The sequence below is a fragment of the Bos mutus genome, chromosome 2 (genome assembly GCF_027580195.1).
Source record: "Bos mutus isolate GX-2022 chromosome 2, NWIPB_WYAK_1.1, whole genome shotgun sequence".
In the NCBI taxonomy this organism is placed as follows: domain Eukaryota; kingdom Metazoa; phylum Chordata; class Mammalia; order Artiodactyla; family Bovidae; genus Bos; species Bos mutus.
Window position 1 is genome coordinate 106,004,853 of NC_091618.1, and position 14,617 is coordinate 106,019,469.

A 14,617-nucleotide genomic window follows, 5' to 3' on the forward strand; every position below is an offset into this window, starting at 1 on the left:
CATACATGACTACTGGAAAATCCATGCTAAAATTCTTCAATTCTGAATTATACTAGTCATGTATACTCACAATTATATTCAGTTCAGTTCAGTTCAGTCGCTCAGTCGTGTCCAACTCTTTGCGGCCCCATGAATTGCAGCACACCAGGCCTCCCTGTCCATCAACAACTCCCGGAGTTTACTCAAACTCATGTCCATCAAGTCAGTGATGCCATCTAGCCATACCATCCTCTGTTGTCCCCTTCTCCTCCTGCCCCCAATCCCTCCCAGCATCAGGGTCTTTTCCAATGAGTCAACTCTTCGCATGAGGTGGCCAAAGTATTGGAGTTTCAGCTTTAGCGTCAGTCTTTCCAATGAACACCCAGGACTGACCTCCTTTAGGATGGACTGGTTGGATCTCCTTGCAGTCCAAGGGACTCTCAAGAGTCTTCTCCAGCACCACAGTTCAAAAGCATTGATTCTTCGGCGCTCAGCTTTCTTCACAGTCCAACTCTCACTTCCATACATGACCACTGGAAAAACCATAGCCTTGACTAGACGGACCTTTGTTGGCACACACAATTATATTAGTCACTCCTAAAAATTCATTAGGAATGTTTTTCCATGTCATCAGTGGTTGAGCATCCCCAAATTGCAGATACTTTATTTGAAACATATACTTGATTAAGGACAAATATCTAAATGTCTGGATCTCTAGCAAAGTGGTAACTTACTCAACTGTGACAGAAACTTAGGCACAGATACAATACTAGATTGTTGATTAATTCCAGCTTACATGTTGCCATTAACAATAGTTTATTTAAAATCTGTAGGTAAATAACAAGGCCAAGTTATATAGAAAATACTTTTGTTCTTGCTGCTGCTATTCAGTCACTAAATTGTGTCTGACGCTTTGCGACCCCATAACTGCAGCACACCAACCTTCCCTGTCTTTCACCATCTCCCGGAGTTTGCTCAAACCCATGTCTATTGAGTCAGTGATGTTATTCAACTACCTCATCCTCTGTCACCCCCTTCTCTTCCTGCCTTCAATCTTTTCCAGCATCAGGGTCTTTTGCAATGAGTCGACCCTTCACATGAGTCCTGGAGCTTCAGCTTTAGCATCAGTCCTCCCAATGAATATTCAAAGTTGATTTCCTTTAGGATTGACTGGTTTGATCTCCGTGCTGTCCAAGGGACTCTCAACAATTTTCTTCAAAACCACAATTCAAAGGCATTAATTCTTCAGTGCTCAGCCTTCTTTATAGTCCAACTCTTATATACGTAGATGACTACTGGACAACCATAGCTTTGACTATACAGACATTTATCAGCAAAGGTCTGTAGAGTCAAAGCTATGGCTTTACTGTTAAATCCAACATATGATACCTTGAAGAAAGTTGTACACACAACTAATTTAAAGTTATTAATATAGCTGAATATAAGTATAGTAAATTTTCATTGGTATTTTTAGAAAACATTGAAAAGCATAAAGATTAAAATAAAAGTAATCTATTCAAAGCAAATTATTGATGATATTTTGATGTATTTCCTTTGTCTTTTTAAAGCACATGCTGCTGCTGCTAAGTTGCTTCAGTTGTGTCCAACTCTGTGCCACCCCATAGATGGCAGCCCACCCGGCTCCCTCGTCCCTGGGATTCTCCAGGCAAGAACACTGGAGTGGGTTGCCATTTCCTTCTCCAATGCATGAAAGTGAAAAGTGAAAGTGAAGTTGCTGCCAAAACGTTTTCCAGATAGGCTGTAAAAATGTATATTCCCTCTAGCAATATAAAAGTATATATTTTTCCATACCCAAACAATATTAAATATAGTAACTTGAAAAATGCTTGCCAATCTGATAGGAAAAAAAAAAAAAAACATTTAAAAATGTGCATTCCATGGAACATTTGTTTCTTCTTTAATCTACTTACTCTCTTAGTCCTTTTTCTATTGGGGTTTTCATCTTTTCTTTCTTTGATAAGGGGTCTTTTATGCTAAGGACATTGGTCCCTTTTTACAAAAGTTCTATCATTTTTTGCCAGTTTGTCATCTTAACCTTTGTCTTTGGTAAACCTTATTTTTGAAAATAAATAGAATTGCTATTTTACAAAACTATATAGTTAGTTTATAATAAGAATGTTCACACTTTTTTATGCATATGTATTTTTTCATTGTGTGAAAGCAGAGTTTTATTTTCAAGATATGTTTCTGGAATCACAGACCTAGGAATGAGTTAATGACACAGTCCCTAGAGTCAGGTCTGAGGCTAAGAGAGGTTGCTCATTTTACCTTAACTGGACTCATCCAACTCAACTTTTGCCTCTCTGCTTTTCTTAGTGTTTGGGTCAAGCACATTCTCAGATCTTCTGTATAAAATTTACTGCATTTCAAATTTTTGTATAGTGAAATGTATTTAATTGAGATGAATATTCTAAATAAGGCTAATAATATCATATATTCTTATATACATTATGGTATACTAAACACTCACCTGCATCATTCATTCATTCAAATTCAGTTTAGACATATTTTTGAGGATATGTTATTTGATTACAGCCCAAAGTTTCAGAGCAATCAGCAACTCCAAGAACAGAATACTTTTAAGTTGAAATGTTGGGCCCAAACTACAGGTTTACGACTCACTTTTCCCCTAGACAGCATCCTTACATTTGTTTTTGAAGAATAAATACAGCCACAAAACACAAAGGTACATATAACAAAAAGTGATTCTCCCTCTCTCCCTTTTTTCCCAGCCACCCAGACTCCTATCCTGAGATAATAATTGGTCCAATCCCTTATGTATCCATCTATGTGTTTTAATAAACACATACATACCTATTAATTTTTCTTTTCACATTAATAATATTCTATATACACACCACTTCATATTTTGCATTTATCACTTAAAAATATGAATCTTATCCCTATTGCTTGTAAGCTTGTGTTTGGGGGCAAGTCAATCTCTCTAAAGCTTGGTTTCTGCATTGGAAAACAGGACTGAAAATGATTATCCAATAAGTTCATTTTAGAGGAAAAAATGAGACAATGCATTTTAAACATAAGCACATTTCTCTAGTACATTTTAAGTGTACAGTACATTCTAACCATTCATTTAGCATATTTCCTGATAACGTTTTAAGTACACAAAAATCCTACCGATTATTATGAATGATTTTTATCAACTTTCTTACCAATTTATTTTGCACACCTAACATTCTTAAAAAAGGATAATAAATTTGATTACTTCATAATAGATAAACTTTGCATTTATCTACACACAGAAACTTTTCCTCTCTAGGGTATTTTATTTATTTATTTATTTAAGGTAAAAGATATGCATGTTTGTAATTTTGTAGAAGGTTTCTAACTTGCTTTTCTTAGGAGCTGTACTTATTTTTTTTAACTTTTCATTTTATATTGAAGTATAGTTGATTAATAATGTTGGGCTAGTTTCATGTGTACAACAAAGTAATTCAGTTATACATATACCTGTATCTCTTTTCTTTCAAATTATTTTCCCATTTAGCTTGTTACATAACATTGAGCAGAGTTCTCTGTGCTATACAGTGGGTCCTTGTTGGTTATCCATTTTAAATTTAGCAGTGTGTACATGTCAGTCCCAAAGTCCCTAAATACCCCTCCTCTCCTCTTCCCCGCTGGTAACCATAAATTTGTTCTCTATGTCTGTGAGTCTCTACTTTCAGGATATTTTAAAGATTAAAACTGAACTATGATCATTGTAAAACCAAAATGACACCGCTTTCTATCAACAGATGACAATATCTATCACACAGTCGTCATCTGGTCCCCGCCCAACCTAAGGCTCAGTTTATGGAGTGTATGTAGAATATGTGCATTGCTTTTCAGACGTGATAAAAACTAGTAAATCAATCAGGCTTGTTAAATGAAAATATACTGAGAATTTAAAATATCTGACAACCCAAAATTGGAATTTGATGAAATCCAAATGGAAATAATAAAATAATTTAAAGTATATGAAAATAAGGAATGTGGTGACTTCATAGAAGATTAATCAACAGACAGTAGAAATGCTTCTTTAGGACTGAGCAGGATCGTGCAATGGGTTAAAAACGCTGAGGGTAGGCAACAGTCTGCATGATACAGAGACACATTATTTACAAAAAAACAAAAAGGGAAAAATTTCTCATACGGGGTCAGAGGATTATTCTTTATTAGTAGTGGATGCTCCAGAACTTAAAGCTAAAGCATGAGAAGACTAGACACTCATTCAAGGTAAAATCTAAGTAGTGACAGCTGCTGATGAAATATTCCTTGCAGACCAGGAATGGTCAATAGACTCAAAGCCCTTTAGTTCAATATCAGAACAAGTGAATTAAGCAGTACACACGCCAAGAGATTCTTTGGAATATTTGCAGGCATTATCAAGAAAAGTTGTCGTCGACTTATAAGGCTTTTGGTGTATTTTATTTTAGGATGCATAATGCAGGAAGAGAAGGTTTTAAGATTCTAAACAAACAACTTATTTACTGGAAGTTCATTAGGGATGGTAAAGAACCACTGAATAAATAACATGGATTTACAAATCCTTTGCAAACTAAATGTCCATCAAACTACTATGCTCATCACAGAGAAACTTCCTATACTCCCTACTTCTCTACTCCCTCTTGGAACTAGAGGCTATCATTATGGCAAGGCATTCAGTAGCCCTGACCTTAATCTGGGAATAGGATGGAATCCACATAACAGCACTTAAAATGTACTCTTTTTTGAGACAGTTGTTTAAAAGATAGTCAGAAGATGAATAGTATGACTGTTTCCAAAGAGAGTGAATTAAAATATGATGGTATTTCTTATATTCTACCATTTTTAGACAGAATTTTAGAGTCTTATAAATGCAAACAGGCTTAGAATAGTGGAGAAAATTCCAGATTGCATACTGGCCACAGAGTAACCTGGTGGCTCAGACAGTAAAGAATCCACCTGCAATGCAGAACACCTAGGTTCGATCCCTGGTTTGGGAAGATCCCCTGGAGGAGAGCATGGCAACCAACTCCAGTATTCTTGCCTGGAAAATCCCTATGGATAGAGGAGTCTGGTGGCAGAGGAAGATGTTGGAGTAGAAGGACGGGCACTCATCTTCTCCTGCAAGAACTCCAAAATTACAACTTGCTGCTAAACAACAGTCGATGGGAGAATGTTGGATCCCACCAAAAAAGATACCCCACGTCCCAGGGCAAAAGAGAAGCCCAGTAAGACAGTAGGGGGGTGAAATCATGTTTAGAATCAAAACCCAAACCAGGCTGAGACACTCAGATGGTGCAAACAATCTTTGTGTGCACCAGAACCCAGAGAACCCACGGAGACTGAGCCAGATCTGTGTTTGATGTCTCCTGCAGAAGTACGGGTCAGCAGTGGCCTGCCCAGAAGGAAGGGCTCTGGGTACAGCAGACCTGGGTATGGCATAAGCCCTCTTGGAGGAGATCACCATTAATCCCACCATAGAGCCACCAGAACTTACACAGGACTGGGGAAACTGACCCTTGGAGGGCACAAACAAAACCATGTACACACTAGCACCCAGAAGAAAGGAGCAATGACCCCAAAAAAGACTGACCCAGACTTGCCTGTGAGTGTCCAGGAGTCTCTGGCAGAGGCGTGGGTTGGTGGTGGCCTGCTGCAGGGTCAGGGGCACTCAGTGCAGCAGTGCATGCATGGGACCTTTTGAAGGAGGTCACCATTATCTTCATTGCCTCCACCATAGTTTGGCCTGAGGTCAAACAACAGGGAGGGAACACAGGCTTGCCCATCAACAGAAAATTGCATTAAAGATTTACTGAGCATGCACTCAATATGTAATCAAATTTGGAAAACTCAGCAGTGGCCAAAGGACTAAAAAAAGCCAGTTTTCATTCCAATCCCAAAGAAAGGCAATGCCAAGCCATGTTCAAACTACTGCACAATTGCACTCATCTCACACGCTAGCAAAGTTATGCTCAAAATTCTCCAAGCCAGCCTTCAACAATACTTATAAACTGTGAACTTCCAGATGTTCAAGTTGGATTTAGAAAAGTCAGAGGAATCAGAGATAAGATTGCCAACATCAGTTGGATCATCAGAAAAACATCTACTTCTGCTGACTATGCCAAAAGTCTTTGACTGTGTGGATCACAACAAATTGTGCAAAATTCTTAAAGAGATGGGAATACCAGACCACCTGACCTGCCTCCTGAGAAATCTGTATGCAGGTCAAGAAGCAACAGTTAGAACTAGACATGGAACAACAGACTGGTTCCAAATCTGGAAAGGAGTACGTCAAGGCTGTATATTGTCACCCTGCTTACTTAACCTATATGCAGAGTATCATGCAAAATGCTGGGCGGAATGAAGCTCAAGCAGGAATCAAGATTGCCAGGAGAAATATAAGTAACCTCAGATATGCAGATGACACCACCCTTATGGCAGAAAGTGAAGAAGAACTAAAGAGTCTTGTGATGAAAGTGGAAGAGGAGAGTGAAAAAGTTGGTTTAAAATGCAACATTCAGAAATCCATGGCATCCAGTCCTATCACTTCATGGCAAACAATGGAAACAGTGACAGACTTAATTTTCTCGGGCTCCAAAATTGCTGCAGATGGTGAGTGCAGCCATGAAATTAAAAGATGCTTGCTCCTTGGAAGAAAAGCTATGATCAACCTAGACAGCATATTAAAAAGCAGAGACATTACTTGCCAACAAAGGTCTGTCTAGTCAAGGCTATGGTTTTTCCAGTGGTCATGTATGGATGTGAGAGTTGGACTCTACAGAAAACTGAGTGCCAAGGAATTGATGCTTTTGAACTGTGGTGTTGGAGAAGACTCTTGAGAGTCCCTTGGACTGCACAGAGATACAACCAGTCAATCCTGAGGGAAATTAGTCTTGAATATTCATTGGAAGGACTAATGCTGAAGCTGAAACTCCAATACTTTGGCCACCTGATGCGAAGAGCTGACTCATTAGAAAAGACCCTGATGCTGGGAAAGATTGAAGGTGGGAGAAGAAAGGGGACAACAGAGGATGAAATGGTTGGATTACATCACTGATGTGATATACGTTTCATTTGAGTAAGCTCTGGGAGTTGGTGATGGACAGGGAAGCTTGGCATGCTGCAGTCCATGGGTCCGCAAAGAGTCAGACATGACTGAATGACTGAAGTGAAGTGAGCATAGCCCTGCCCATCAGAACAAGACTCAGTTTCCCCCTCAGTTAGCCTCTCCCATCAGGAAGCTTCCATAAGCCTCTTACCCTTATCCATAACAGGGCCAACAGAATGAAAACCACAATCACAGAAAACTAATCAAAATGATCCCATGAACCACAGCCTTGTCTAACTCAATGAAACTATGAGCCATGCCGTGTAGGGCCACCCAAGACCGACGGGTCATGGAGAAGTATTCCGACAAAATGTGGTCCACTGGAGAACAAAGGGCAAACCACTTCAGTATTCTTGCCTTGAGAACCCCATGAACAGTATGAAAAGGAAAAAAGATAGGACACTGAAAGATGAACTCCCCAGGTAGGTAGGTGCCCAATATACTACTAGAGAAGAGTGGAGAAATAACTCCAGAAAGACTGAGGAGACTGAGCCAAAGTAAAAACAACACCCAGTTGTGGATGTGACTGCTGATGGAAGTAAATTCCGATGTTGTAAAGAACAATATTGCATAGGAACCTGGAATGTTAGGTGTGTGAATCAAGGCAAATTGGAAGTGGTCAAACAGGAAGAGTGAACATTGAGATTTTAGGAATGAGTGAACTAAAATGGAATGGAATGGGTGAATTTAACTCAGATGAGCATTATATCTACGACTGTGGGCAAGAATCCCTTAGAAGAAATGGAGTAGCCCTCATAGTCAACAAAAGAGTCCAAAATGCAGTACTTGGATGCAACCTCAAAAATGACAGAATGATTGCTGTTCATTTCCAAGTCAAACCGTTCAATAATACAGTAATCCAAGTCTATGTCCTGAACAGTAATGCTGAACAAGCTGAAGTTGAACGTTTCTGTGAAGACCTACAAGACCTTTTAGAACTAACACCCAAAAAATATGTCCTTTTCATTATAGGGGACTGGAAAGAAAAAGTAGGAAGTCAAGAGATACCTGGAATAACTCCAAGACAAATTTGGCCTTGGAGTACAAAAAGAAGCAGGGCAAAGGCTAACAGACTTTTGCCAAGAGAACACACTGGTCACAGCAAATATCCTCTTCCAACAACACAAACGAAGACTCGACATATGGCCAATCACGAGATGGTCAACACTGCAATCAGACTGATTATATTCTTTGCAGCCAAAGACGGAGAAGCTCTAAAGAGTCAGCAAAAACAAGATTGGGAGCTGATTGTAGCTCAGATCATGAACTCCTTATTGCCAAAATCAGACTGAAATTGAAGAAAGTAGGCAAAACCACTAGACCATTCAGGTATGACCTAAGTCAAATCCCTTATGATTATACAGTGGAAGTGTGAAATAGATTCAAGGGATTAGATCTGATAGAGTGCCTGAAGAACTATGGACGGAGGCTCGTGAACTCGTACATGAGGCAGGGATCAAGACCATGCCCAATAAAAAGAAATGCAAAAAGGCAAAATGGTTGTCTGAGGAGGCGTTACAAATAGCTGAGAAAAGAAGAGAAACGAAAGGCAAAGGAGAAAAGGAAAAGTATACCCATTTGAATGCAGAGTTCCAAAGAATAGCAAGGAGAGATAAGAAAGCCTTCCTCAGCAATCAGTGCAAAGAAATAGAGGAAAACAACAGAATGGGAAAGACTACAGATCTCTTCAAAAATTTGAGATACCAAGGGAGCATTTCATGGAAAGATGGGCACAATAAAGGACAGAAATGGTATGGACCTAACAGAAGCAGAAGATACTAAGAAGAGGAGGCAACAATACACAGAAGAACTATACAAAAAAGATCTTCATGACCCAGATAACCATGATGGTATGATCTCTCACCTAGAACCAGACATCCTGGAATGTGAAGTCAAGTGGGCCTTAGGAAGCACCACTAAGAACAAAGCTAGTGGAGGTGATGGAATTCAAGTTGAGCTATTTCAAATTCAAAAAAAGATATTGTTAAAGTGCTGCACTCAATATGCCAGCATATTTGGAAAATTCAGCAGTGACCACAGGACTGGAAAAGGTCAGTTTTCATTCCAATGCCAAAGAATGTTCAAACTACTATACAATTGCATTCATCTCACATGTTAGCAAGGTAATGCTGAAAATTCTCCAAGCCAGACTTCAACAGTACATGAACCATGAACTTCCAGATGTTCAAGCTGGGTTTAGAAAAGGCATAGGAACCAGAGATCACATTGCCAATATCCACTGGATCATCAAAAAGCAAGAGAGTTCCAGAAAAACATCTATTTCTGCTTTATTGACTATGCCAAAGCCTTTGACTGTATGGATCACAAGAAACTGTGGAAAATCTTCAAAGAGATGGAAATACTAGACCATCTGACGTGCCTCCTGAGAAATCTGTATGCAGGTCAAGAAGCAACAGTTAGAACTGGATATGGAACAACAGACTGGTTCCAAATTGGAAAATGTCAAGGCTGTATACTGTCACCCTGCTTATTTAACTTATATGCAGAGTACATCATGTGAAATGCTGGGCTGGATGAAGCTCAAGCAGGAATCAAGATTACTGGGAGAAATATCAGTAACCTCACATATACAGATGACACCACCCTTATGACAGAAAGTGAAGAAGAACTAAAGAGCCTCTTGATGAATGTGAAAGAGGAGAGTGAAAAAGTTGGCTTGAAACTCAACACTCAGAAGACTAAGATCCTGGTATCCAGTCCCATCACTTGATGGCAAACAGATGGGGAAACAATGGAAACAGTGACAGACTTAATTTTCTTGGGCTCCCAAATCACTGCAGATGGTGACTGCAGCCATGAAATTAAAGATGCTTGCTCCTTGGAAGAAAAGCTATGACCAACCTAGACAGCATATTAAAAAGCAAATGCATTACTTTGGCAACAAAATTCCATATAGTCAAAGTTATGGTTTTTCCAGTAGTCAGGTATGGATGTAAGAGTTGGACTCTACATAAAACTGAGTGCCAAGGAATTGATGCTTTTGAACTGTGAACTGTGGTATTGGAGAAGACTCTTCAGAGTCCCTTGAATTGCCAGGAGATACAATCAATCTATCCTAAAGGAAATCAGTCCTGAATGTTCATTGGAAGGACTGATGCTGAAGCTGAAACTCCAATACTTTGGCCACCTGATGTGAAGAACTGATTCATTGGAAAAGACTCTGATGCTGGGAAAGACTGAGGGCAGGAGAAGGGAATAACAGAGGATGAAGTGGTTGGATGGCATCACTGACTCAATGGACATGAATTTGAGTAGGCTCTGGGATTTGGTGGTGAACAGGGAAGCATGGCATGCTGCAGTCCATAGGGTCCCAAAGAGTTGGACATGACTGAGCAGCTGAACTGAACTGAACTGATATCTACAATGAGAATAGAAAGAGTTCTTGAATCTATTAATTAGTTAGAAAGGAATCATAATTCTTAAACTACAAAATAATTTTAATAATATTTGTCTAAAGGATGAAAGAACCCAATTAGAGACTAGGAGAATGTGAATATGTAATATTCTTTCTGTACCAGGCATCCCTCTATATCACTACTATACTTTTTCAATAATTTAAGCATTTTAATCTTGCCATACAAGAAAAAATGCAATGGACATTATTGAAAGGAAAATGTTCAGAGTAAGGAATACTGCACTAAAGAACAAACCACTGGGAATGATGGGTAAAGGGAAGTGGGAGACTCTAAAACTCTGTAACATCTACAGGAATGGAAAAAAAAATCAACAATGGATCACAGACCTAAACATAAGAGCTAATATTATAAAAATAAGAAAACACGGTAAATCTTTAAGACATTGGATTTGGCAATGATTTCTTGTATGTAGTACCTAAAGTACAGGTAGCAGAAGAAAAAGATAAATTTGATTTCATAAAAATTAAAACTTGTGTGTCAGGAGACATTATTGGAGAGTAAAATGACAACCCGGGAACAGACAAAACATTTGCAAATCATGTGTGTGATAAGGGAGCAATATCCACAACATATAAATAACTCTTAAACTCAACAACAAAAACAAACAGCTCTATTCTAAAATGACCAAAGGACTTGAATAGACATTTTTTCAAAGAAAATGTACAAATGGTCAATATACATATGAAAAAACAAATTTCACTAATCATTAGGAAATGCAAATCAAAACCATTGGGAAACCCAACCTCACACCCAGTAGGATGACCATTATTTAAAAAGAGAGAAAGTAAATGTTAATGAGGATGTAGAGAAATTGGAACCATTGTACATTGCTGGTGGCAATATAAAATAGTACAGTCATGGTGGAAAGGGGTATGGCAGTTCTTCAAAAATTAATTATAGAATTATCCTATGATCCAGCAGAGTTGGACACGACTGAAGTGACTTAGCAGCAGCAGCAATTCCACTTCTTTTATACATCCAAAAGAATTAAAAGCAGGAACTCAATGAGCTATTTGTACAACAATGTTCATCAGAGCATTATGTATAATAGCCAAAACACAGATGCAACCTAAACATCCATCAGTGGAGGAATGGATAAAGTGTGGTATATACACACAAGGGGCTACTGTGCTGTGCTTAGTAGCTCGGTCATGTCCAACTCTTTGCAACCCCATGGACTGTAGCGTGCCAGTCTCCTCTGACCATGGGGATTCTCCAGTCAATGAACTACTACGTATCCTTAAAAAGAAAGGAATTCTGATACATGTTGTAACATTAATGAGCCTTAAGAATATTATGTGAAGTGAAATAAGCCAGACAAAAAAAGGCAAATGTATATCTTCACTTACATAAGGTATCTAGAATAGGCAAATTCATAAAGAAAGACAGTAGAATGGTCGTTACCAGGGTCTGGGGGGAGCAGAAAGCATGAGGAATTATTGTTTAATGGGTACAGAGTTTCAGTATGGAATGATGAAAAAGTTCTGGAAATGGATGGTGGTGATGGTTGCAAACAGTGTGAATGTACTTAATGCTCCTGAATTAAACACTTAACAATGGTTAAAATGGTAAATTTTATGCTATGTATATTTTACCACAAAAATTTTTTTATTTTTTAATTTGCAAAAATTTGCTGACAACTGTAAAGAAGAGAGTCAGGAGATACCAAAGGCACAGCAGTTAGCATTGGGTCTAAGTTGATGGGATTCAGATGTGCTTTCCTGCTATCTATTTTGCCAGGCAGGACTCCTTTATAAACTTGATCTTAGCAAAAAGGCCAAGAAGTTACAGGACTCAATTACATATATGCAATATCATTATTTCATGAGAAATAATTTGCATGATATACAAAGTAATCAAAATATACAAACTCCTACTGTACTTTCACCACATATTAATTTTCAGAATTTAAATATTTAGATACTCTCAACTGTAAACTCTATGTTACCTCTTTCTTCAAATGGCTACCAAGAATCTAATCTATTGCAGTTGGTAAAATAATATGACCTTTTCATATAAATCATCAAAAAAATGACTAAAAGATAAATTTGTAAGGAAATTAAGAGTTTCTCAATCATTAATTTGGGTTGTGTGGTACTCACGTTAAGAATGGGATCCAGTTTTTAAAACATGCACACTTCACCCCTCCCAAAGTTTGTCCCTTGCTATGACGTTGGTCCCACTGTAATGTTGGTTTATCACAGAGGCCTCCAGGCAGACTTAGTAATCTTTTCCAAATTAAGAAAAGGCCTTCTTCTACCATTTTCAACTCTGCTCTCTGTACTTCAGTCACACTGATTTCCTTGCTGTTCAGTAAACACATCAGATAAACCTTAGGGCTATGGAGATCACTGCTTCTTGTGACTGGAATAAATTTCCTGTCACTTAGCTGGCTTCCACACTTCCTTATCTCTTTCAGGTCTCTGCTCAAATAGCACCCACCCCTAAAAGACGAAAGCCACTCTTAATAAACAATGCCTACTTTCCTATATGGGTTCTGTCCTGCTTTTTTTATTTTCTTCTCACAGTATACAGTGTAAGGTCAGGAAGTGATAACCATTTGTTTACTTATTCATTATCAGTCTCAAAACTAGCAGGAAACTGCCATGTTTTGTTCAATGCTGCGTGTACAGTGTCTATGGTAGTACCCTGAATACCTACTCAACAGATAGTTGCTGAAGCGAGTGAACAAAGGAAGAGGGAAGGAAAGAAGGAAATACCATTAAATTTAAGAAAATGTACAAATGCTGAGAATAGTGAGGCTGAGAGTTCCAGGAATGGACCTGGGGCAACTCTGCATCCCTTTACCACTGCCCTTGGGACCTCTGCCAGGTCTTCCCTCCCCACAAACCTCAAGGGCACTGATACCACCTTGGATACGAACGCCTAACCTACACATTCTGGAGGCCAGCCAGATAGGGCTGAATGATTGATCATCACCTCCACACAAGTCAGTTGAAAATTTTACTTTGAACTTTTTATTTTTACTATCTGGTTACTGATTCATCTCTTATGTGAATCCTTCAACAGAAATCCTTCACTTTTAGAAAAGGATTTGGGCTTCAGCCTTTTTAAAGCATCAACTTGCATACATGTCAAAATATTTCAGCTCTTCAAGGCAAAGAAGGCTAAATATTGTCATCTACAACTGATGAACCCATACTGGAGCAGAAAATAAGAAAAAAAGCAGGAATGCTGTCCCTTCCCTAAGTAAGAAATAAAAAACGTGAATTTACCTTGTGATGGTAAAAAGCTACATGAGAGAAGTATAAATTATTAAATTCTTAACTTCCTCCTATATTCTTAGAAATTGTTCCATTTCAATGAAAAAGCTATTTTTAATTAAAGTCAAGGACATGGTTGTGTAATAAGTATTGATGAAATCTGTTTTTATTGATGAGATATGTATTAAGAATGACTGTGTAAATGGCACCATGCAGAAATGCCAATATGAACAAGTTATGGTCTCTGCTATTAAAACTTTAACAGTCTAGTGGATAAGCTGACAAGGCACAATCACTAGAACAGACTGAGATATATCATAGAACTCAGGGGTCCATTTTCTCGTTTTTTTTATATACCACCCAAAGGACAGTATCTAAGTAGATAACAGATACTGATAGAAAATCATCTGTCTTAGAAAATTATGTGTCACATAAAATAAATTATTTTTCCCCAAATGTTTTAAAACCCTTATTTAACCCTGAATTACTGATGTGTTCTTGCCTGGAGAATCCCAGGGATGGTGGAGCCTGATGGACTGCCATCTATGGGATCGCACAGAGTCAGACATGACTGAAGCGACTTAGCAGCAGCAGCACTGATGTTAAAGAATCACTGTAATTGACATAAATAATTGATTGTGTGACAATAAATACTAAGCTTTAGAACATAAAAACACTTTAGATGAATACTGTCTTCTTCTTTTCTTACCCTGCACAAGATCACTTGGCAATCTCTCCTCCACCCTCTAACACCCAGGATCTCATAGATATACTCCACTCCCTGTTTCTACTCCATTTCATAGCTCATAGCTGACTAAATCTGCCCCAGACATTTCACACACATACCCTTTTCAATGACACTATCA

General features: G+C 38.4%; 1 protein-coding gene across 1 annotated transcript in view; it reads right to left on the bottom strand.

The window, feature by feature from the left end:
• SCN9A (sodium voltage-gated channel alpha subunit 9) overlaps positions 1–14,617 on the bottom strand; it is a 166,683-nt gene that overhangs the window by 142,265 nt on the left and 9,801 nt on the right.